This window comes from Ammospiza caudacuta, chromosome 1, assembly GCF_027887145.1.
Source record: "Ammospiza caudacuta isolate bAmmCau1 chromosome 1, bAmmCau1.pri, whole genome shotgun sequence".
NCBI classification, from domain to species: Eukaryota; Metazoa; Chordata; class Aves; order Passeriformes; family Passerellidae; genus Ammospiza; species Ammospiza caudacuta.
The window spans coordinates 63784907-63811029 of record NC_080593.1 but is presented as its reverse complement, the minus strand read 5'-3'; positions in this window follow the sequence as shown (position 1 = coordinate 63811029).

Sequence of the window (26123 nt, the reverse complement as noted above, 5' to 3'; positions counted from 1 at the left end):
AAGCAGCTCCCAGACTATTTACACTGCATGAGTTCTTCACATCTGAATGTTCCTGTTACAACCCAAAATAAGGACCTGCTCTGGGACTCAGTGGAGAAAAAGATACCAGAGGGAATTGTGAGTGATGGGGAAAGGAAACTACTGTGAGGAAAGCACCTAGAAAAGGGAAGGGGGTTGAAGGGACACCAGGCCACCATCATAGGCTGAGGGAGAAACATGGAGGTGGTACTGAAGGAAACACCTGAAAGTTCCTCAGCTAGGAGCTGGCTTGAGGCTGATGTGGTCCAGAAAATAACAGGAGTGGAAACAGAAGCAAGGCCCACCAAAGGTGTAATTGTTCCCAGGGAAGGGCTTAGGATAACTGTAGCCCACCATGGAGCTTGTGCTAACACCATAACCACCAGGTTTCTGTTCTCTTGGAAAGCAGAGAACAGAAAGTGGCTCCCTTCTGCAATGGAGCCCCCCTCCCCAGGGATTCAGCAGAGTCAACGTGACCCTGTGCAGCTCCATCAAACAGCCTGGCCAGCACTGCTCCCACAGGGGGCTCACGGCATGCAACAGCCACTCAGGTTAAGAAAGGCAAAAGGCTCAGATGATGCTGGTTCTGCTTAGCCTGATCCTCCCATCAGGAAAAGGAGAGGCAGAACAAACACTGGTGAGTTTATCAGAAACAAGAGATGATTTATTGAGAAAGCATTCAACAATTACTTCTTTGAAAGAATTTGGAACAAGGCCCCTTCAAAAGTGCCGCTTACCATCCGCTCCAAAATTAGATTGGCAAATCCCTCCTGGCATTTTCCTACCAGGAAGACTTTCTACTCCATCCATTAACCCTGAGTCCCACGTACTCGGTACAAACTGACGATTGATCGTCAATGGTATTGGCAGACACACTCATCAGAGCTATTTGCACAATGGGAAACAGCCTCTTTCAGTTCATCATTATGTAATTCAGGGCCATGTTATCAGAGATATGAGAAAAATTTCGATAGGAAGAGAGATTGAAAAGAACAGGACTTCTAGTTTAGACAAGTAACAAAAATGGACTTCTTCATGTGACAGTAAAAAAAAATCTACTTTTGAGTTATCTGCTGTTTCTCATAATGAAAGAACAAGAGATTAAAAAATGAAAAGCATTCAATTGAAAACTGATAAAAGGGTTTATTTATTTCTATACTAAATGCAAGTAACTTCAGAATCTAAATGTCAACTGATATGACTGAAGGCAAAAAAGGAATTCAGTAGGATTAGAAATTTATCTGGATATTAAGAATATATATCATCACAAAACTAACCTGCCAAGCTACAATTTTTTCTCCTGAAGTTAGTAAATGTAACAAACAACTTTTTTGAAAATTTTGAGGTATTTTGAGGTAGTCACCCTGAAGATTTAAAGGGACTCATAGAAGATCACTGAAAAATGAAATTGTACCACACTTGCTGTCTCATAATTCTACCTTACTGGCAATCTGAATCAAATAATTAGCTGATAAACAAAACAGACTGGAAAACATATTTGTTGACAAATACTGTAATATTCAAACTTCACTCTCACAGTTCATTAGCAGAAAAACCACTTGGTGAAATAAAAAAAAAAAAATCAAATCTACATAATTTAGGGTTTTCCATCATGCAAAGTTATTTAATTATTTTTAAATATATTACCCCACTACATTCAGTATTAGGATTATGCATGCTTCTGACTTCAGGGCTACCTTATTTTAGGATGACCCAGCAGAATTTAACTTGTCTTTCTAATAAAATGCTTGGCTGGTGGGTCCTACAGTTTTGCCTTTGTAAATATGTGCCAAATTCATCTTCCAGCCTTGAGCTGACTTCCCCCTAAACTCACAAGGTGAGCTACTGCATGTCTAACTGATTTAAATTCAAAGTGAACAGCGTGTATCCTCTGCAATCTGCATCTTTCTTGCAGCTCATGCTTCCAAAACACGACAACTTCGAAACACAGTTTAAAAATGGAGGAAGCCATTGTAAAATATATGCTGCAGCTCATTTTACATGCCCAAGCCTGTGAAATACCTTCACTAATCTACTTCATACTTTCCACCTAACAGTTCTACCAGATTTGTTAAAAAGCAGATATGCAAATTATAGGTAGAAGAGAGTTTCTTTCAGGAAGTTGAACGTAAGGGGTAAATAAGACTTGATTGTAAAAAGACATTAATTCAACTGCAACGGCTTCATAATTCAGAGTATTAGATTAATGCTCTATGAACACATTATCTACAACTCAATGTAAATGCTGTAACAAACTGAAATTCAGAGATAGAGACTGTTCACAGGTTTGGCTTGGACCCCATCCACAGAGGCTTTATTAATCAGCACAGAAAGTTCAGTCTAACCTTTGCCAGTCAGTTCAAGGTAAAGAAGCTTCCTGAAGGATGACATAAATGCCTTCCCTCCTCACAGACATGTAGCAGCTCCCTCTGCTCTAGCCATAGGGCTGGGTCAGACCTTCCCACGTCACCTCATCACTCCCGATGTGCTAGACCACCCGAGCCATGACCGAGGCATCGCCACCGTGAGTGTGAGAGCAAGCCAAGCTGAAAAGGATTCTGCATCTGTCACATGGGAAAAATCAAAGGCCAAAGCTCTGCATCACTGATGATGCCCCCCAAAGCCTTGCAGGACACGCACACACGCCACAGCATAACAGCAGAGACATTCTCAGGCTTTGCCCTCTGTCCCATCCATGCCAGTCAGAGCTGACCACATTCCCATCCTGCATGCTTTTACTTTTCTTTAGTCCACCACGGACAAGGAGAACAGCTGAATCAGGAACAAGAAGAGAATTGCTTTTTAGCAACATTACAAATGTTAACCTAAAGAAACCAACAAGCAAAAACCCGGCATGGCAGTAATAGTGATGAAGCCACAGCACTTTATCATAATCCCATCTAGTGAGACAGGGAATTTTTGTCAATATGTTTCATGCTCAGAAAATGTACTGCTCAGCACTTTGACACTATACTAGCCAAACACACTTTTTTTTTTTTTTAATTTTTTTTTTATTTTATGGTGGAAAGGTTATTTTCTTTAAAAACACATCTTGGATCCAGACCAGAGTCCTCCCACAGAAACTTCCTGACTCATTCAGACAAGGACGCATGGCAGTGTCCACATGAATACAGTGCACTGGGAGAAAGCACCAAGAATATGGACAGAAGTCCTTAAGACAATTTTCAAGGACATTTACATGACAGAATACTAGGAACCTTTTTAAATTAATATTTCCACTGAAAGTCCTTGCAGATCTGGCACCGAGAAATGTCATTATATCCCAGTACAGGTGAACAGTGGAGACAAGTACAAGACCTCCATGAACAACCAGTATGAGCAGTCCCAGTGATAAGGCAAATCTATTTGTAGTAAGGAGTTATGAAATAACTTACCTACTTCAAAAATATCTTCTGAAGGTGGAGAGTGGGTGTGTGAGCTATGCCATGGAGCGTCAGGTTTTATGCCACTGGCAGAGTGCAGCTCTCCTTCCTCTTTTTACAACCTCAGGGTCGCACACCTCTGTGAGAACCTTGCAAACCTCTGGTCTACTCTACATTTCTTGCATTTATCCTTCTCTCTCCAAGGTCATCTTTCCATGTCTCTCACAGCTTCTATACACAACTTCCAGCCTTTCACTCTGCAGATACTTTCATCTAGCATATCAAGCTTTTTTTAAAATTTCTTTATTATTTGATGAACTGAAAAGTTTTGTAAGATGGACTAACTTTCCTTCTATTGGCTGAAGAGTGATTTACAAAGGGGAGTTGATTTTTTAAGTTCCACAGAGTTCCAAGACACATTACTTCTTTTTCTTTTTGCTGGATACTCTACTAGCTTCTGTGATTTATTCCAATTATTTCCATGGATGTCCTTCATCTTTTTTCACTAATTAGAATTGGCTTTGACCTATCAACCTACCTGACTTTATCAGGTTACTCCAAAGTTCCTCAGACTCTTCAGGAGCTCTGAAACCTAAGGGGTTTTGTATTAGCTCAAATATTGTTAGCTAATTAATGAAAACTTCAAGTAACAGCCTGCAAGAGAAGAGCATTAAGCAGCACATTCCCATGGAATGAGGATCAAAAGGCTACAAAACCTGGAGCCAGTCTCAGGTCAAATTTAGCAGTGGCTGAGGCAGGCTTACCACTCACTCTGTTTCACTCCAGTAACATCTAGTGATGTTGTTCTATCAGTTACCAGGAACTCTAATGACATTATTTTGCTCTTAACCCTCACTGAACTTGAGAAGTTCTTTCACCCTCCAATGGTTCAAATGAAGGGAAAGGTTTTATTGTGCAGCTGTGCCGGGAGACACCAGGACAGAGTGGTTTGGACCAAAGGCTGTGAAAAGCTGAGAGTGTGGAATTTACTCCACAATGAAGCATCACCAACTCTCAGGCAATCAGCATCAGCCCTGAGAAAGCACTCCATGCCCTCCTGAAAAGGCTGTGGGACTGCAAGGGTGAGGCCCTGGGGATGGAGCTGCTGCTGGCCCGCACTGGCAGCCCTCAGTGGGCAAGCAGCGTGCCACAGGAATACTTGTGTGAGACAGCCACAGCCTTCAGAATTGGAAAAGAAAGAATAGAAGGGAAGCGGTGTAAAATGTCACATCCAGACAACAGAACAAAACAAAGGGGTTTTTTCCCCCTTATGGCAGGGAAAAAAAAAGTACTCACAGGAACTTCTTATCCTTTCCTCGATCATTATTTTTTTTATCCTTCTCAGGTTTCCTTCATGCAGGGAAATAATTCTCTCTCTGTTGACACCTATGCAACCACAGATGTGTCAGCTGACTGGGTGGAAAAGGAAAAAAATATTTACCCCCAGCATTTCTGAGATCTGCTGCATTGCCATTACTGCCGTGATTTATCGGGACCTGTTACACATTTTTACCTTACGCTTCTCAATCACACAAATGATTTTCTCTCCACAAACGAAAAACACTGGCAAGCTGCTCAAGTTTGAGGGAAAGAAGCCAAAGGGGAAATGAGAAAAGTGGTCTGTCTGACTATTCATTGTGTTCCCCACCAACATCTCCTTCAAAAACGGGAGTAATAAATACAATGAGGGAGTCAATGCATCCAGACCACTGCTGATGGATGCTGAGGGACACGGAGAGCGGCGCGGTACCTCGGGCATAGGAAGCACCTCCACAGCCCCTCCTCGCCCGCAGGTCCGCAGCCCCGGCTCTCTCCCGGCTCTCTCCCGGAGCCCCCGCCGGTGAGGGAGCGCAGCCGGAGGGGGCGGGGGGCGATGGCTGCAGAAATGCAGCCTCAGCAGGGAGACCGGGCTGTCAGCCTCCAGAGCACTTCCCTGCGAGGGAGCAGATAAGAGGGAAAAGGTGAATGGGAACACTTGTCACAGCAGATGGCTGCTTTGATTTGCAGAAGAAAGCGGGAGGGAGGCGGAAAATCGGGGAGGGACGGCCGTGCCTGCCCGCCCTGGATGATGCACCCATCCCCTGGATGCTGCACCCATCCCCGGGATGCTGCACCCATCCCCGGGATGCTGCACTCACCCCCGGGATGCTGCACCCACACCGGGATGCTGTACCCACTCCCAGGATGCTGTACCCACCCCCGGGATGCTGCACTCACCCCCGGGATGCTGCACCCACACCGGGATGCTGCACTCACCCCCGGGATGCTGCACCCACACCGGGATGCTGCACCCACACCAGGATGTTGCACCCACACCAGGATGTTGCACCCACACCAGGATGTTGCACCCACACCAGGATGCCGCCCTGCCCGGGCGCCCCGGGACTTGCTGACCCTCCCCGCAGACCTCGTAAGATGAAGTGAGGGGTTCGGCCTTATACATTTTATTAATGCGATGCTAATTAGCTGGAAAGCCACACATTGATTTTCTTGAAAGGATTCAAAGATCAAATAGCCATGAATAGAGCTGGCAAAACCTAATCTACTAATGGATTTAACTTAAGAGAAATATAAAGCTCAAATAAAAATATGATTATTTGGTAGCTACTTAACTAGTACTTATCTTTAAAATATTTTCACGGAATTTCTCTATTCCACTGAGGTGGAAAAAATACAGTAAAATTTTTTAAACGTGTTTGGCCAATAGGTCTAAATAATGTCTCTTCTCTTCTCTTCTCTTCTCTTCTCTTCTCTTCTCTTCTCTTCTCTTCTCTTCTCTCTCTTCTCCCTCTCCCTCTCCCTCTCCCTCTCCCTCTATGTCCCAAATTCCCAGGGCTGGACTCCACAGAGGGTGCCAGGAGGCGGCACAGCTGTGCCAGGGGATTGAGGAACATGTGTCCCACACTAACCAGAGCTAGCAGAGGCAGCACAGGGATGCTCATCTCTCCCAGCAGCACATCTCCACCTGATGTAAGCCATCACCAAGCCCAAGATCCCTAGCCACAGGCAAGGCTCCCACTGCGGCATGTGCTGTATCAGCAGAACGCAAGAAAAATGGTCTAAAATACAAAGAAATGAGGCTTAATGGGAGAAAGAAGATGTCAGACAAATGCAGACAGGAAGGAAATATGAGGGAATAACAGGAAAATAATAGTCAGCTGGGCAGGCAGTCACTCCAGCACACCCACGAGCAGTTGTTCAGTCTTTTATAGATACCATTAGGAAGAACAGTTTGAAGGCGGGTTGGACAGCAATAATAAGGCAAGTTTGGATTTGGCTGCAGGGGATGCATCTTGAGCTCAAAATGCAGTAGGAAAGGAAACAGAGAGGCTCTTGTTTTAAGCTTTAACAATGCAACAGGGAAGAAAACACAGAGGCCGTTGTTTGAAAATTTAACAAATGGGTAATAGACACCAGAAAATTGCCTGACTGGAGGTGGAAGCAGATATTTCATGAGTGCACAGGAGATGGTGGTGAATCAGTGATGATCTGTCTGGGGAACCAGGCTTTGAAAACTAAGGTATGTAACTGATTTCAAGGCAGCATGGGAAAACAAGTAGGTGGGAGAGATCCCTCAAGACTGACTGGCCACAAAAAGAGGCATAGAAAGCTTGGGATATCTGGGTAAGTGGGTGGCCTGGTAAACAGCATGCTCCCAGAGTTTCACAAGGTCACAGAGCTCAAAAAGAAAACTTTAAAATCAAGGCTACCAAATTCATTATGCAGAAAATTACACTGACAAATCACATCAGTATTCTCCTAGGGATAAATGCAAACTAGCAGGCCTTAACCAAGGTGTAGTTTGTGCAAGGAACAAAGTCAAAGCTGGACAAAATCAAAACTGGTATTAAGTGAGCAGAAATCTCAAGTGTGAGTCTCCTCTGCCATTGTATTACAAAAAGGAGTATAAAAGCTGCCTTCTGGATCTCTCTGCAAGCCATTTTCTCTCAGTCACTCAAGACGTGCACAGTTCTCTAGTAAAAAAGATCATTATTTTAACTGTCAGCAACAGCCTCAGCCTGTGCTGCCATTCTGTCTCACACACCAGTAACAATCAAAGCCGTCCAATTTGAAATTAGCTGCCAGTCCTCAGGATGTTGGGTGTGTCAGAACAAAATCAAGCAGGGCATCCCACAGTGGGCTGGGTATTCAGTGCTTCCTGAACACAAAGGAGCATTGTCTCCATTTCAGTTAAGACAATGAACAAATCTAACTTTACACCAAACCTTTCACATCCAGGTGATATAATAAGGTGGGTTTCTATATTACTGTTCATGACATGCAATCATTCTCCAAAAACTGGAGTTTGTTTCCTGTGTTTGTCTGAGCTTCCACGTGTTTATTGTTTCATTGATGAAACTCCTTTTAGTGACGAGTAGCTTCCAGATTGCACCGTTGTCAAAACTCTGAGGTGCAGGGATTTTATTTATTCACCCCAGCAGCACAATTGCTCTCTGTCCCTCAAGAAGCAAGACTGGCTGCACCATCACAGAGCTCCAGGACAATGCACTGCTCCAGGATGCCTCAGCAGGGAGAAGTCACTTTAAAAGAGTTACACCAGCCTAAAATCTGAGCAAGGCAGGTTGGATGCACTGGGTTCCTGATGATACAGTTGTCACCTTGTAATGTAATCCATCTGTTTGGCATCCCTTCCATATATCAGTCTCTCATAGTGCAATATACTTGGGCTCTCAGTACAATTCTTGGACAACAGTAAAGCTCCAAACTCAACTTCCCCCTTTGAGCCACTATTTTTCTCCCAAAAATTCCTTTTGAAATGTTGCTGCAGTCTTCCTCACTCCTATAACTATGGCTAAAAGTGAATCCTGGGTGTGATAGCCTCAGCAGGCCTCAAATAGGTTTTATTCACTGAAGCAAGGAGACTACCACCTTTGAGACAAACTCTAGACAGAGTATCCCCAAACAGAAAACTTCACAGCACTTATAGACTGCACCCACCTAGTTTATGGTCAAAAGGTTCTGCCATGTGAATAAAAAAATACATGTATCTTGATGTTATTAGAGGGTTATTTCATTGCATTTTTTTTTTCACAGATGGTTTGTGGTGCTCACAAAGGGACCATCACAGTGCTGGAAAACAATGCCAGGAAAATGCTCATGTTGTTCAGCAACTGTGACTCCTATTTCATGGGACTTCAGGTTTTGCAGACATTTGGCTTTCTCAGGCTCAATCTAAATCCAGGTTTTGGAAGACAAGAGCTGACTGCACATGAAATCAAAACGATAATGGTGGCAGGAAATAATTGGGGGAGATGGCAAAAGTGGTGCTCGCCATCTGGATGGAGGGATGCTTTGCCCTTTGTTGCCCGGCTGGAGAAGGCCTCCTGGATTTCCAGATGCTTTTGAATGTTCCAGTGGCAGCAAGAGCTACGAGTGTTTATTTCCCCTTCTCCTATCTGCTTGGTGAGGAGATTTCAACCTCTTGTCCTGTTGGACTGTGTCACCATTGTGTGTGCTTTTCTCATCTCCAGACTGGATCGCTGCCATGTGGTCTGCTCAGCTCTACGTCTGAGGACCACTCAGAAACTTCAGCTAATTGCAGTATGCAGCTGCCTGCTTACATATCCACATTTCAGACACAAACCATAGAGCGCAGATGGCACACAGGCTGCGCCAATTTTCAGTTCATTTCCAGGTGCAATTCGGGCCTTAGTTTCTGAATCTCCTTGTGATTTGAACCTGCTCGTCCCACAGAAACTGGCCACGAACACTAGGTCCACCAGGGAGATAAGTTGGTGCCTTTGAACTGGAAGTCCTTGGAACATTTGGAAATGGCTTTGGGGTTTATTTCTCAGCAGAAGAAGGCCCACACTCTTGAATTTTCTTTCTTGTGTGGCAAACCTTCAGGGCACATTGCAAAACTTGTCTCTTTTGTTAAGCTTTAGTTTAAAATATTGCGGTGGACTGGGAAGGGGAGGTTTTGATGAGGACACTTTTACTTTCATTGTTGTCATGGCAGTATAATTCAGTAGGGAGTATGAGGTTTGATTTGTTTTTATTTTAACTGCAGCTAACAAAATCTAAGAATGTGCAGAGCATAAATGAAATCAAATAAATAATTGCAATTTTTTCAGGCTAGGGCTATTTACTGGAGAGCTAAGGAAGGAAAGACAAGAACACTGTATTTCCAGAAATTATTAAGTAGATATGGCCAAACAAAAGGGAGTTAAACAGGCTACCTCCCTTAGCTCAAGTTATGGGATGCCACTGATAAGTTCCTTGCAAGGGGATCCTTGAGGTCTCATGTGATGTGTCCCTCAAGCTCATATTGAGAGCTTCCTACAATATGTGATTGCTATTGGTCTAGAGAGAAAAGGACAGAGATACTGACAGGAAAAAGAAAGAAGAGAAAGAAGAGAAAGAAGAGAAAGAAGAGAGAGAGAGAGAGAGAGAGAAAGAGAGAAAGAGAGAAAGAGAGAGAGAAAGAGAGAAAGAGAGAAAGAGGGAAAGAGGGAAAGAGGGAAAGAGGGAAAGAAGGAAAGAAAGGAAGGAAGGAAGTGTCGGAAGGAAGTGTCGGAAGGAAGTGGCGGAAGGAAGTGGCGGAAGGAAGTGTCGGAAGGAAGGAAGGAAGTGTCGGAAGGAAGGAAGGAAGTGTCGGAAGGAAGTGTCGGAAGGAAGTGTCGGAAGGAAGGAAGTGTCGGAAGGAAGGAAGGAAGTGTCGGAAGGAAGGAAGTGTCGGAAGGAAGTGTCGGAAGGAAGGAAGGAAGGAAGGAAGGAAGGAAGGAAGGAAGGAAGGAAGGAAGGAAGGAAGGAAGTGTCGGAAGGAAGGAAGGAAGTGTCGGAAGGAAGTGTCGGAAGGAAGTGTCGGAAGGAAGGAAGGAAGTGTCGGAAGGAAGTGTCGGAAGGAAGTGTCGGAAGGAAGTGTCGGAAGGAAGGAAGGAAGTGTCGGAAGGAAGGAAGGAAGTGTCGGAAGGAAGGAAGGAAGGAAGTGTCGGAAGGAAGTGTCGGAAGGAAGTGTCGGAAGGAAGGAAGGAAGTGTCGGAAGGAAGGAAGGAAGTGTCGGAAGGAAGTGTCGGAAGGAAGGAAGGAAGTGTCGGAAGGAAGGAAGGAAGGAAGTGTCGGAAGGAAGGAAGTGTCGGAAGGAAGGAAGTGTCGGAAGGAAGTGTCGGAAGGAAGGAAGTGTCGGAAGGAAGGAAGTGTCGGAAGGAAGTGTTGGAAGGAAGTGTCGGAAGGAAGTGTCGGAAGGAAGGAAGTGTCGGAAGGAAGGAAGGAAGTGTCGGAAGGAAGTGTCAGAAGGAAGTGTCGGAAGGAAGGAAGGAAGGAAGTGTCGGAAGGAAGGAAGGAAGCGTCAGAAGGAAGTGTCGGAAGGAAGGAAGGAAGTGTCGGAAGGAAGGAAGGAAGTGTCGGAAGGAAGGAAGGAAGTGTCGGAAGGAAGGAAGTGTAGAAAGAAAGAAAGAAAGAAAGAAAGAAAGAAAGAAAGAAAGAAAGAAAGAAAGAAAGAAAGAAAGAAAAAGAAAGGGAAGGGAAGGGAAGGGAAGGGAAGGGAAGGGAAGGGAAGGGAAGGGAAGGGAAGGGAAGGGAAGGGAAGGGAAGGGAAGGGAAGGGAAGGGAAGGGAAGGGAAGGGAAGGGAAGGGAAGGGAAGGGAAGGGAAGGGAAGGGAAGGGAAGGGAAGGGAAGGGAAGGGAAGGGAAATAAGCACTAATAAAGCCTGGGGTACAAAAACAGAACACATCAAAAGAGATCCCTAACCCTTTGTCAAAGAACTATTTTCTCCTTTTCCTCAGATTTTAGTCTCCCCTTTGTGTAACCATCTCTGCCCTTTTTCTCAGGCTCTTTTCAGCTGGATTCGAACATCGCAGATTAGAACTAAGCAGTCACACTAAATAATTCTTACAGGGCAGAAATTAAGACTTCTGGAAAGATGAGAGGCAGATTGCTGAAAATGCCCGATGATAGAGCTGATTCTGTTGAAAGGCACTTTCACATACATGCACAGAGACACTCACAGGTAAACAGCTAATGATGTCTCAAAGCATTTCTTTGTGTAACTCCACAGTCTGGAAATACCTCTAGTCATTTTATAAACACCCTTTTAGCTAGACACCTCTGTATATTTTTATTTAATAAACCAGCTATAATTAATGATTGCTTTTGGGTATGCAATGGTAGTTGTAGTGTTTCAATTTCTGTAGCCAGGTGTGGCAGACCTTCTTGCCTAGAGCTTACAGAACAAAACCATGGACAAAACACAGTGCAGAAATCACTCTGAGACACAGGAAAGGAGAGAAACACAGGGCCCCAAAGCATGTAACCAGGAAAGAGCAGGGTATGTCAGCTCTTTGGAGCTGCGCTTTCTTTACCTTACAAAAGCTTTGTTGAGGGAGTCTCCAGTGGTATAAAGAGGACTGAGACTTCCCTCAAACAGGCAGCAGAAGGTTTGGTCTTTTTTCCTGTGATGAGGATTGGCATAGTTCTGGGAGAAACAGGTTTACACCATCTGCTTCCCCCTCTGGTTCAGAGGAGAGGCAAAGGACAAGAGTGCCATGCACCATTCTTGGCAGTGTGACCTACAGGAGACCAATTTAAACTTCTGCCAGTGAAGTGTTCATCCTGCTGGATCATCATGTCTTCTGTCATTGTGTACAGGCTGTGTCTGTAACCACTCCCACAGAGCAGGGTAAAGGTTTGAATCTGGGGCTTCACCTCTTGTGTTCCAGGCCTTTTCAGTTTTTCTGGGAGTTGAGGAACACCATTTTATTATTATTTTGGGGTTGGTTGGGGTGTGTTGTTTGATTCTCTTGTTAGCTCTCTTTAAATGCTGAACATTTTCTCAGTTGCACTAACTCCATTGCCAAATGTCACAAGTTAGTTGCCATTAATCTCAACATTTTCAACAGGTTCTTCCTTAAAGTTAGCTTCAAAGTTGGTTTTCTCTTTGAACTCCAAGAAGAAAAGTCTGGGGTTTTTAACTCTGTTTTCATATGTGCAGCTCTCCATCCTAGGGAAAGCAGTGTGATGTCTCTAACTCAAATTCACTCAATCATAAGTTCACATCCTCCAAGTCCAGAACTCAGTGGGATGAAAGGAAGCAAAAAACCACTGCAAGCTGGACTTGTTACATGAAGAACAGGAAACCACCTCTACATTTTGCAATCAGAGTACATCTCGCCCATACAGGCTTCTGTGAAAACTTCCACAGCGGTACCCACCAGCAGGACAAAGGCAGGAGGCATTTCCTGCACTGAGGGGATTAGCACCTGCACAACACTGAGGACTGCAGCTGAGAAACAACAGCTACCTGACAAAGTCACTTTGGGTGCTGGCTGAATCACCCTCTCTAGCAAAGCAGAATTGGAGAGGCACTGCAGAAGGGAATGCTGCTGTTCGAAAATCCAGAAGTCCCACTGTGTGCCAAGGCACTGTCAGGAGAGCACAAAGCAGGTTAGGGCAGGAGGCTTTCCTGGGGGCAGAGGACACTGCTTGTGATGCAGGCAGCTGGTACAGCTGGGCTTGCCAAAGCCGTACTCCTGCACCAAAACCCTGACTGCCACCCTCGAGCCAGAGCAAGAATGGACTTCCCCCCCTGGAAATATTATAGCTTTGGCAGGAGAGGACCTTGTCTGGAGGTTGGTATGAGTCAATCGTGAGGGTCTTTTGTGTGTGTGCACGTCCATGTGTGTGTGCATTTACCGGGCATGCTGTCAGGGACTGATTTTCAATGATGCAAGTCTCCTCGAACTGATAACACTCTAAATAACAGGTGAGTGACTCCTGGCAAGAAGGAGATTGTCTGACCTCATTGTTTGCCTTTTTTCCCCTCTCTTTGTTCTTCACAAATAAAGGTTTTTTAATAAACTGAAAGGTCCTCCGCTCCTGCCTGATGATAAAATGAAAGGAACCAGTGAGGTATGGTACAACGTGGCAGCAAAAAAAGAGAAGCTCATCAGAAAATAACAAAGGTGCAAGTTAAAGATAAGGCAGCTGTCAGAGATTAATCCTGCTGGCCTGATTGTTTTCTTTAATACCAAGGCCTGCAATAGCAAGCGATAAGTTTGCTGAGTAATTTGGTTTTTGGTGAGGAAATAAAATTCAGGTAGGCCTCATAATTGATTTCCTTTTCTTTAGTTTTCTAAACATTAAACAAAACAAAACAAAAAACCCCAACCTCTGCTTTGACTACACTTTCCTTTTTTCAAATTTGCTCCAAGACTGTGAGCTTTCCCCCAGCCCAGGTCTGCAGGAAGGCAAATGCAGGGAGAGCAAAGCACCCTTTCCTTCTCCAGCATCCTCCTGGAAATACTTTTGTTTCATACTAAGGACTAACTGCATCTCTTGGACATAACAAATTCAACCCATTTTTTACTTCATTTTACTGTCTGAAAGAGGGCAAAATGTGAGGTGGTGGGAGAAGGAAATTTCTAAGGAAAGTGGGTGCTGCCTGTCACCAGTGGGTTACCCGGTACCTGGACATGGCACTGGTCACCATCTGCAGAGGGAGGAAGGACAGTGTGGTTCTCCTGGGGCTGGAGAAGAATCATTGCTGTCAGGCTGTGGAGTCCATCCAAGGAGGTCAGGCTCTGGGGATCACACAGCAGCACGTGGGGCCTCCTGCCGTGTGCCTGGCCCATGTGGACGGAGGAGGAGCAGCCAGCAGGAGGGGTTATGTACCAAGCTGCGCTGGTGAAAATCCACTGCTCACCGAAACCTTCCTCCCTTACCCTTAGGGGTGCACACAGCCAGCTGTGGGGGCCAGGCAGCCCACATCCACCAGCTCTGGGAGGAAGCAAGAGAGAAGAGAAATTGAGGGAGGGAAATCTCTACAAATCAGGAGGTTTGTCACAATGAGGCAGAGCCACTCTCAAGTGAGAAAATGACCCTGAGGGAGAGACAGCAGGAGTGTGAGTGTGCATGTGTGTGTGTGTGTGCGCGCCTTGGTACATGTGTGTGTGAACAGGAGACAGCAGAGCCTTAGTTATTGTGACAAAATAAACAGCCCCCGGGATGCTCATCCAGCAGCTAATTTCTCATCTTATCTATTATGTGAATGAGATGGGAAAACAGTTTCCTGTTTTTCACAGATATCACTAACACGAAAGATACAGAATAAATTCCCTTGAAGGCCATGCAGCCAGATCCAGCCACAGACTCATTTGTTTCAATGGAATGAACAAATTCAGTTAGGGACTGCCCATTGATGGGGAAAAAAAAGTCTGTGAAGCTTTCTATAGAAGCAAACGTACTGCCACCACCTCCAAAACAAATGAAGAGCTTGGCACACACTTTCTCCTCATCCATTGACAGCACACATGCAGGATAAAGGCTTTTGCAACACACAAGCACACACAGCTAAACCTTGCCATTTCCCTTGTTGAAAACAGTTATTTCTGGTGTTATAACGCAGCACCAGTGCTACTGGAAAAGGGAACCCACAATGAAGGACTTCTCTGCCCCTAGGGAGCTTTTAAGGGTCTTACACCAGGTGAAAGAGCAAGAAGTGATGGGTGTGCTGAGCCACCAGCCCTCAGCACACCAAGTGCAGGGTGAGGATTTGGAAAGAGTCCCATGCTAGGGTCAAACACAGGGACCAGACCAGCTGTAGTAAAGCCAGGCTGTCATGAAAGGAGGCCATACATCTCTTTTCACAGAAAACCCCATGGGAACAGCAAACAAACAAATTTCTGTGTGTGTCCACCAGGAGTCAGTGGGTGCAACTACAGCTATACAGGCCTCTGACAGAATGGAAAATGTCATGTTAGCACTTTCCAAGCCAATTCTGCCCATTTTGTGTTGATTTTCATCTCTTTACTTTTCCCAGCAGAGGGAGCACCGGACCAAAGTGCTGAGAGGCAGCGACCCATAGAAGGCCACTTCAAAAGTTTCCTTTGTCTTTCTTTTCCTCCGCCAAAGGCACAAATGAGAGTAGGGGGCAATGGGAGAAGGACCCAGCCTCCTTGCAGACTGGGCAGCTTCTCAAAGACCAGTCCCATCCCAGCTCCGGGCTGGAGGGAGAGCACGGCTAGGCAGGAAGAATGGCTTTTGACCAGGTCCGGGTAGGATATGCACAGCTGCATTGCACCATGCACAGCTGCACTGCACCATGCACAGGTACCCCTCTGTGCAATGGGCCCTGATCTCCACTCCCCATGTCCCATCTGCTTCCCTCCTTCTTAAATTTTAACTCTTGTCTCTCCTGCTCTTTTATTCCTGCCCTAGAGGCAGCAGGAGCTTTCTGTCCTGCCTCAGCCTCTTACCTTAAGTACATCTTCTGATCCACTGCAGCTGGGGGAGAAGGGATATGAACCTGTCCCCTGCAGTGAGATTGGGTTTCACCCACAGCCCAGGGGAGTACCAAGTGTGTCAGGCATCCCTGCCTGCTGCCTTTCCATTGCTAGCAGAGGATGAATCCAGATGATGAATCCAGATGATGCCCAGCGTCAGAGGCTGGATGAAGAAAGAGGTGGGTAAATAGCTCACAGAGAGAGGAAACTGGGAGAAAGAGAAGTTGGGAAGTGGCGGAAGCAAGACCTGAAGAAGGTTAAAAGAAATGAGAAGAGACAAGTCTGGTACTTCAGTACAGTAAAAAGAGATGCTCCAGTTACACTGCAGCAAGGCATTAGAGTAGGAGAAATGAAAATAAATTCAGCCTACAGTCCTAATGAAGTAAATTCCAGAGTGGGCTGAGACCTTAACTGATACAAATGAGGATCATTATCTTCACTCTGCTATCCTGCTCAGCACAGGGCAAGGAGTGCAGAGACAGGAGGGGACAAGCAAGGATGAGATGCAGTACAGCCCTGCCACCCTGCTGCTGTCCTGCGATGAGGAGCCTCATGCAGGGAGCCAGCAGCAGCACTCTCTGTGAACTGTGCAGGCCAGCAGCAAGCCCCAGCCACCTTGTGGCTTAACCCCAGCTCTTGGTCCAGTCAGGAGAAGGGCCTCTGGATGCCAGGCTGGCAGGAGGAGTGCTGGGTCTCTGGAGGGATGGGTTGTGAGCAGCTTTGTGTTGTTCCCATGTGTGTCCTGACAGGACACTGGCAATAGCAGCCACCTGTCGGAGTGGCTTCTTTGGTTTCAGCTGTCTTCCTCTGCCTGGCAATGCCCACTCAGCTGTTGGGGTCAGTCCTGGCGCCCTGGGGACTGGGTTGAGCACTGTGAGATAAGAAACAGCAGGTACAAAATAAAGTGCTTTTCACCTGCCCATGATTACTGTTTGTCCCCAGGGTGAGTGAGGTGGGCAAGGTTTCGATGTTTCCTTTTTTTACACAAAAAACCCCTAAACAAACAAACAAACAAAAAACCCGACCAACAAAAAAAAAAAACAAAAATGCCAAAAATTTAAAAGGAAAGAAAGAAGAAAAAAATAAGAAAAAGGGGAAAAAAGAAAAAAAAAGAGAAAAAGGGGAAAAAAATAAAAAAGAGAAAAGAAAGAAAGAAAGAAAGAAAGAAAGAAAGAAAGAAAGAAAGAAAGAAAGAAAGAAAGAAAGAAAGAAAGAAAGAAAGAAAGAAAGAAAGAAAGAAAGAAAGAAAGAAAGAAAGAAAGAAAGAAAGAAAGAAAAGAAAGAAAGAAAGAAAGAAAGAAAGAAAGAAAGAAAGAAAGAAAGAAAGAAAGAAAGAAAGAAAGAAAGAAAGAAAGAAAGAAAGAAAGAAAGAAAGAAAGAAAGAAAGAAAGAAAGAAAGAAAGAAAGAAAGAAAGAAAGGAAGGAAGGAAGGAAGGAAGGAAGGAAGGAAGGAAGGAAGGAAGGAAGGAAGGAAGGAAGGAAGGAAGGAAGGAAGAAAGAAAGAAAGAAAGAAAGAAAGAAAGAAAGAAAGAAAGAAAGAAAGAAAGAAAGAAAGAAAGAAAGAAAGAAAGAAAGAAAGAAAGAAAGAAAGAAAGAAAGAAAGAAAGAAAGAAAGAAAGAAAGAAAGAGAAAGAAAGAGAGAAAGAAAGAAAGAAAGAAAGAAAGAAAGAAAGAAAGAAAGAAAGAAAGAAAGAAAGAAAGAAAGAAAGAAAGAAAGAAAGAAAGAAAGAAAGAAAGAAAGAAAGAAAGAAAGAAAAGAAGAAAAAAAGAAGAAAAGAAGAAAAAAAGAAGAAAAAAACCAAATATGCAGTGATGCAAAATAGAGCAACACGTCTGCTCAGCAAAGCAGGTCTCTGGGAACAAACCTTCCCCCCCATCCTGTTGGTGGGATGCAGAGTCCTGGATGCAGCCAGAGAGGTTTCAGTGCCTGCTGAGGCTGTGTGTGCCCCGCCAGGCTCACCTGGGAGCCCACCTCTCCCTCCCAGCAGCCATCCATCTCATCCATCTCCTCCTGACAGCAGCACGTGGCCACTCTCCCACAGACCCGTGATTTATGTGGTGTGGAACTCACCACCATCAGAAATTAAAATGACCCCCAACATAAAACCTGGAGCCTTGCTGCCCTATCTCCTAACCTTGTCTTCTTGTGATCCCTCCTCCTTCAGCTCCCTCCTCTCAAAAGGAGCAATGAAAGCTACACAGAAATACAGCAGAATCTTTCTCTTGGTAAGCTCCATCACCATATTTACATGTTAATATTTCATCTCATATTTAATACTGACATCATAAATCCCTCTTGGCTTGTCTCGGTCAGGTATGACATGTAAGTAGGCAGTGACTTAGTTTCTGAGTATTTACCCCTAATGAAAAGAGCTGGAGTCCAGATAGGTCTGAGAAAATAAAGATACATTAAGATAAATTTACTGTGTCATTAAATCAAACTCTTAACAGGATGTTTCATTTAACATTTCTCTAAGAGCCAGGCAAAAGCCTCTCATCCAGGCTCAATGGAAACATTTACCTTGTATAAATGTCTCTGCTGCAGGTGCAGGGTAGTGGCAACAGAATTTAAGAGTGAAATTCTAATGCAAAGCTGAAGCCTTTACCCAATTTAGTCTCTTTAGCAATGATCTCAATAAAAATCTCATTAAAAAGACACTGGAGTGAAATCAAAATCAGTTAGGTGCTTTCAATCCAACATTGGCATTTTGAAGTCAGAATTTAGAGTTTTGAAATGATATTTGAGAATCTAATGTCAAAATGTTTTTAGGTGGTTGATTTTGGGGGTTGTACTATTTGTATTTCTTATCAGGATAGCTCTGATAACTGACATCAATGAACACCATAAAATTGTAATAATTAGCTTCCAAATTAAATAAATGACCAAGTGATCTACTTCTGAAATGCTACAAGGCAAATTTCCAAAAGTGAAATTTCAGAGAAAATATTTAAACAAACATATTTCTGGTTCAAACAGGGTAGAAATAACAGACCCAGTGAACTGAAAACTCAGTCTCAGCCATCTGTGGTGGAGGCTTGCATCTGAGCACTGCTCCCAAGCAGGCAGGCAGCATGCTTGCTTCTCTCTGAAGGTGCAGGCTGGGGTGCATTGGAGTGAGAGGTCCCTGCCTGACTTCTCCCAGCTTGGTCTCTGGGGCTGGAGGAGAGGGAAGGGGGTGCAGGAAGATGGACAAGAGCTCTAGCAATCCACTTGTTAAAACAATCCCACTTCAGTGTGCAGGACAACAGCATGCACAGTGTGGTTTTTGCATGCTAGAAGACCAATCCAGACTCTCATTTTCACCACCATGTCACAGCAAATGAGTCATCTTCAATCTAAGCCAGAGCTGGAGACAGGAGTTGGACCAGAATTCACATGAGATTTTGTTTATCTTCATTTTTCTGAGGCTGGACCACGGAGGGTTGGAGATGGGGGGCAGGTTTGATTTTTTACACCACCACATTTGTGTAGGTGTAATGTGGTTTCCTCGACTGCTTCACATTTGGGTTAGTGACATTTTGACAAGCACAGTGAAACATAAACTCCAGCTACAACATCAGACAAACTCATTTTGCCCCGAAAAACCTCTTTTCTTTTTCTGTGCTCTGTGGGGGAAGCCATTCACAATATTGTGGTGGAGGTGTATGATCCACAGGGTTATGATAAAGGTGCCAAACCCTTCACAAGCCAAGTACACCTTGTGTCAGGTCCACAAGTGTCACAGGTGAGGTGGTATCCCTTCCCTTTCCAAAGCAGTGGCAGCTGATTTCCCTTTCAGCACACACACCTGCTCAGCACATGCTCCAGGGTAGGTTGCATCCAAATCATCCAAAACTGCAGCTTTGAGAAGACCCCACAAAAGCTACATCTTTGCCTCATCTAGGGAGCAGCTGCGTTATCCACCTCTCCCACCACGCTCTGGTTTCACCCAGTCTGGCTGCGGCGCCAGGAGCAGGCAAGAGGACGGCTGTGGCTTCCCTGGAGCTCTTTCCTAAGGAACTCATTCCACCCCACAAGCCATCCCAAAATGAGTCTTGTCTGGCAGGTGCCCCTGGAGCAGCTTCAAAGGTGCCATGCCCTCAATTCCCCTCTCCTTCAGGGAAGCAGGTGGATCTATTCTGCCTGAAGGTCTCACTCTTGATACTGAATTTCACTGCTGAGGAATTTTTGGTGAACCAGGTGCCCAAACCAAAAAGGTCACAGGAACAAAGATACAGACATCCCAAATATGGTCCTCCTCTCCTTGGATGTGATTTTGTTCATTTAAATACAATTTTCTTTTGTTTTAAAATCTGGAACAAAGATGATTTCAACACAAGGATACCTGTATATATAGGTATACCCAACCAGCACCAAAAAGAGAAGGAAAGATTGGCTTTGGGAATGACTGGCTAAAACCAGAAGGACCCAGCATTGCTATTTTATTTGTTACAATCTGCATGATTTTAGGGGGGACATGGCAATTAACAAACACAAGAAGACCAGAACTCTGCCCTGAGGAGCTGGTTTAGCTTAAATTAGGCAGACCAAGCACAAACAAGTCTGGATAACAAGAACATCTAGAATTTAAATAGTAAATATTAAGAAAAAAATCAACTAGTGCTTGAGGCCATAAGTCACCCTTTAATTGACAGCAGTTCAAAGGAAAGTTTCCCAGGGGTGAGCTATCTCATAACCACCTGCTGTGGGATTCTCCTCTATCCCCTCAAAGCACATGGCCTTTCCAGCAATTCCTGGCCATAGGCTTGGGTCTCAGGGCTCAGCTGAGCCATCTCTGCTGACATCTGACCTCTCCTCTCAGGTCTGACCATGCAGGTTGTGGCTCCCCAAAAGATGTTGCTAAATGGGAGAGAAGGCTGGTGGAAAAGTGCACCCAACTGCAAAATACTGAAGAAGGGGTCAGGGTGGAAAAGCCTGAGCCACTCATGACTCAGGACCTGGACAAGGACACTGGAAATCTGGATTTCATCCCAGCCTTGACCTTGGACAAGTTCCTCTGTCTCCATTTGCCTGCTCCCACTCCCAAATGTCATCTGCCTTCATCGTGTTGTTTATAAAACTCTTTGGGGAAGCAACTGGCTCTTGCTACACTCTTGTGCAACACAGCTCACAACAGGGTCCTAGTCCTCCCTCAAGTCTGCTGGCGTGGATCTAATGAAAAAAAAATAAAAGTGAGAGGAAAAAAAGGTTTAAACACTTCAAAATCTGTTAAAATATTCAAAGATGGGCAACTGAAGGGAGTTCAAATGAACCTCAACTAAAGATCTGATTTCCAGTGTTGCTACTAATTATTGCAAATAAAAAAACCCCCAAATCTGGCTTTGAATGATCAATGAATAATGGCTAGGACACATTTTTCACCCAGGAACAATGGAGAATTTCACATTGAATACATTTTAGTTGAAAAAAATGACATTTTTCAGGATTTTCCCTCCTTTTGGCAAAAATTTGCCATCATTTTAACAAAATTAGCACTGAAGTTACTGCTGAGTGGTTTTGCTCTCTGAAAAAGAAAGACTGCTTTCAGTAAATGAAATATCTCAAGAGTTATCCTGCTAACAAATTTCACTAAAGGCTACTATGGCCTATTTCACAAGAAATTAAAAAAAAAAAGTCTGTTCTGGTCCCTGCACAATGAAAATAACTTAAGTTCAAAATTTGACGAAGCTGTTTTCCTGAATTGAGGCCTGCTCTATTTTTCACACAGTGTTGACAAGAGCAAGATGAGAAAGAAATGCAGTTTCCATCATCTATTCAATCTCTGGCCCCTCTAACTATTAGCAAAAGCGCCTTTTTCACTGGTATTTTCTTGTTAAATAGAAACTCTTCCCATAGAAACACAACTCAAAACCATCAAATCATTTCACAACTGACAGATGGTAACAGCCATCCATGCAGCCCTCAGCTGGTTTTAGCCAGAGAAGTGGAGGCAAGAACTGCTGTATCATGATCAAACCCTGCACACCTCATCCATCTTTTAGGATTTCCTCTCTGAAATCGAGGCACAAAAAAGCTGCAGTCATACAACTCACTGGTAAAGCCATCTTACACCCATTGCTTTGCTCTGCCTTGAAATTAATGTTTTAACTAGGAATTAATATTTTTTTTAATAGGGATGTAGGATTCTCTCTTTCTGCTTCCCCCAACTGAATTATCCAGCACACAGAAAAAGGTGAGCAGCATGGTGAGAACAGTCAAAGGCTCAGTATGGTTTTGAAATCCATATGGTTTTGGATTTTTGGGAAATCTTTCCCACCACAGGAAATATTTATCAGCATTGTCCTGTTGTTTTGTAAAATGATTTCTTTCAGAGCAGGCAAGCCAGGAAAAAGCCAAGGGGCATAGGGATGAACAAGGCTGTGTGGAAACCTACCATTCATTGTTTGTGTGCAATGTTACAGTTTCAGCCTGGAAAGCTACTTACAGTCAGTAATGGTCACTCACCAGCCTCTTTGGAAGCAATTTGTGGCCTTGGTCTCGTGTCTGAGACTTCAGCTAACACCAGCCCTGCCAGGCTCAAAGCTAAGTGTCTAAGCATCCCAAGGGATGGACCAAATGAAAATCCTGCATGCAAGGTGTGAGGTGCTTCCAGAGGGGAGCAGTGCATGAGGGGAGCTGCCCCTGCTGCTGTGCTGGCTTTGTGTACAGAGGGTTTTCCTTCCTGGGACTGCCCACCCAGCTGCAGCTGCCACACTCACGGAATTCCCAGGAGATGGAAAAGCAGTGCCCTACAGAGAGATTAGCTGGCCATGAGCCCTCAGCCTCATCCCTCACAGATGTTTGGCCTCCTCAGGAATATGGCTAGAATGGACTTTGGGTGCCACTTTCAAGGGACCTGAAAGAAAAACAAACATTTGCAAATGCTTCTTGCTAGCCTTTTCAGGTCAGAAACACAGGCAGCCTGGAACACACATAACATTGCAGAGCACCCTTCACACCATGCCACCATCCCTTCTGTACCTCACTTGCACTTGCAGAACAGCCTTCGTGTATGTGTGCAGCGCAAAAGAAGTTTGAATTAAGGAAACTCCCATGTAAACCACCCTAAGGAAAATTCCTTCCACACACTGATGATTCCTAGCTTCTACTACAGCGACTCTCATGAAGCTGTGACATTCAAGGAGGATTTGTTTGCAGCACTCAGATATATCATTATCTGGACAATTTTTCTTGTGAGGTTTATTTTTTTCCCTGCATTATTGAAATGCCTGCACTGTACTCCTGCCCTTATTTTAATATTTGGGGCACAAACACAAAGTAAGCAAGGAAGAGTCCATCATGATGTGGAAATAAAGGGCAAGGAGTGATAGGAAAAGGGAGAACAGTTTTAAATTAAATGGGGAGAGACTTATGTTAGATGTCAGAAAAAAATTATTTGCTCAGAGCATGGTGAGGTACAGGAACAGGTGGATGTCCCATCCCTGGAAGTGCTCAAGGCCAGGTTGGATGGAGCTCCAAGCAACCTGGTCTGGTGGAAGGTGTCCCTGTCCACAGCAGGGGGGCTGGAACAAGATGATCTTTAAGGTCCCTTCCAACCCCAAAAATTCTGTGATTCTTTGAAATAAAATATGAAAAAGAACACATGCAAAAGGAAGGGAAAACCAAACAAAACACAACCCTAGGTTATACAAAAGCCTCTATAAATTGTCTTTGGGGCTGAAAGAGAAAGCAATGCATTTGCCTCAGGTGAAGGAAAGCTAAATCCATTTATGTGCAAGCTGCAGGATTTTAGCCATTTCACTGATACAAAACACATCAGCATTAGCAGCTGGCAGTACTGGGAATACCTTCTCATCCCTGACCTGCTAGCGAGCTGAGGGTCTGACTGCTTTTAGGCGCAGAAAGGAAACATTCCGGATTTATTTTAAACGCAGTGGAGAGCTGAACACTTCTACGTTTACTTTTGGAGAAAAGAAAAAAAGACAAAAAAAAAAAAAGGAAGGAAAAATAAAAAAAAAAAAATAAATAAAAAAGGGGGAAAAGGAAAAAAATTAAGAAAAAAGGGAAAGAAAAAAAGAGAAAAAGAGAAAAGGAAAAAAGGAGGGGGAAAGGAAAAAAAAGGAAGAAACAAAAAGGGAAAAAAAGGAAAAATGGGAAAAAAGAAAAAAGAAAAAAAAGAGAGAAAAGGGGGAAAAAAGAAAAAAAGAAGAAAAAAGAGGCAGGAAAGAAAGAGGAAAGGAGCCCAGGCCCTCGCTTTCCTTTGGCTTCGCAGCCGCCCCTGTGCAGACGGCGCTGGGCTTGTAGCGCCCGCTCGGAATTCTTGGGGGAGCACTGCCCCCTGCCGGGCACTGCGGGCACTGCGGGCCCGCCCCGCCCGCGGCCCGGCCGGGCCTGGGGCCCTGCCCGGGACGGGCGCCCACAGCCTCTCTGGGCAGCCCGTGCCCCTGCAGCGCCGCTCTCACAGGCAAGAATGGCTGTGTAACAGCTCATCTAGACCTACTTTGCTTCTTTAAAGCCGTTGCCCCGTGTGCTATCACTGCATGCTTTTGTAAAAAGTCCCTTTCCAGCCCTGAAAAGTCGCTCTCCAGCTTTCAAAATGGAGTCCAGGAAGGGCCAGCTTTTCATCGCGTCAGCCCCATTCCCTTCCCCACAATATCACGTCTGAACACTTAGCAGCACTTGAGTTTACTAACTTAATTATGGTCAGCTCCCTCAGAGCGACCAATGGATGGACACATGGTCATTTCCCCCCACTTCTGCTGAGCCATTTTTTAACCTAAATACATACAGACAGTCTGGTGCATCTGCCTGAGGGCAGCGGGCTGGGAGCAGTGGTACCCCTGAAGCACAGCCCGCTGCTCAGGGCAGGCTGTGGGTGATGTCCTCCAGCACTCTGTGACAAGGTGGGCAAAACCCTGCTGCCACCAGCTGTGACAGCCCAGTCAGGCACAGGAGGCCTGGACTAGGAGCACGAAAGCAAGAGCTCTGAAAAAACCCGTTTTCCTCTGAGTGTTTGTGTGTGTGTGTATGTGTGTGTGTGTGTGCAATTTCCATAATAATTGTGTCTGTTGTCTGCAGACATGAATTCATTACAGCAGGAGGTAAGAGAACAGCCAGCCTCAATATACATTTCAAATTCCTTACTACAGCCTTGATTTATAAGGCACAACCTGAAACACTGACTAGCTTGTTGCCTCTCAGTGAACTGAATTTAGCGTAATAGCTGAGAGGACTGAAAAACAAAGGAACAAATTTTGTTCTTGAAACACTCCATCTCCGTATTTTTCATTTTTGAGAGTTGCTAGCTGTGTCCTGGGTATCACCCTGCCTCCCCCACTCCACCCCCCTCTTTCCTCCTGTGCATGCTCCATCGGCACTTGCATTAATCCGGGCCCGAAAGTACTAAATTGATTCACAGTAACACAGGCACCCAGGGGCAGAATATTCCAGGAACAAATGAATTAATCATCTCAGAGCCTCTGTGCTAACCCACTGCCCAGAGTGGTGGTGAGGGGCTCAGCCTGGCCCCTCAGCCGACCACGTAGCACCCACAGCAAGCATCCCATCTGCTGGACACACACGTGGAGGCTGCCAGGCACGAGCCCATGTGAGACAGTGCTCTTTGAAGAACTCCAGCATGGAGGAATTGGTCTAACAGGGAATCCTGCAGAAAGAGAGAGGTCTGCAGTCATTATGAATGGACCTTCATGGCAACAACAACAACAGGAAACAGAAAATAATGTTTTGAAATTAGGGCCCGCAGCTGCCGCAGCGCCAGCGCGCCGGCTATACACAGGTGCAGCTATTACAGCAATGAATAGCACACACTAAAGGTGCCATCCACACAGGCAATAACACCAGGGCTGAAAAGGTATTTCCATTTGCAGCCTGATGCTGGGAAGGAAAAAAGCACAATAAGTAGGCTGTCTCTCAGCCACCCAGGCCTCAGCCTTATCTGGAGCACCAGCTGGGCAGGTGGGCACTGGCAGAGAGCTCCTTTCGCCATCTGACTGGGGAAACCAGGTAATGTCTGAGTCGAGACCGTGAGGCTTCAGCCAGTTGAAAAACTGGCAGGTTTTTTGCTTTCTTTGTTGTGAATAGAAAGGTTTTAGCAGTTTCTTCTTGTGCTACTATTTAAAACACCCAAAAGGTTTTTGAGAATAGGGGAAAGCCATGAGTCTCTCTTCTGGTCCCTTTCACACAACACTCTGGCAGTGCCACTCCACCAACTTCAGTGGCAGGGTCTCTTACTGGTGGGAACAAGAGACAACCAGACACAGAAAGAATGCTGTGGGACTCATCCGTCAATATTTTGCCCTTTCACCCCACCCCTGTCCCTGTGTCAGCCCCATGCAGCAGCAAGTGGGCCTGGAAAATCTGACTCCAGAGGTTCCCCCCGCCTCAGTTATGCTGCTTCTGTGACCTCCTGCTGGTGCAAAGTGGCTTAATCTTGTTTGGCTTCATCGTGATCTATTGCAGCTCTCAACCACTCTCCAGTGGCATAGATCTGTGAGCCCAGGGGCACAGCATGGTTATTTCTC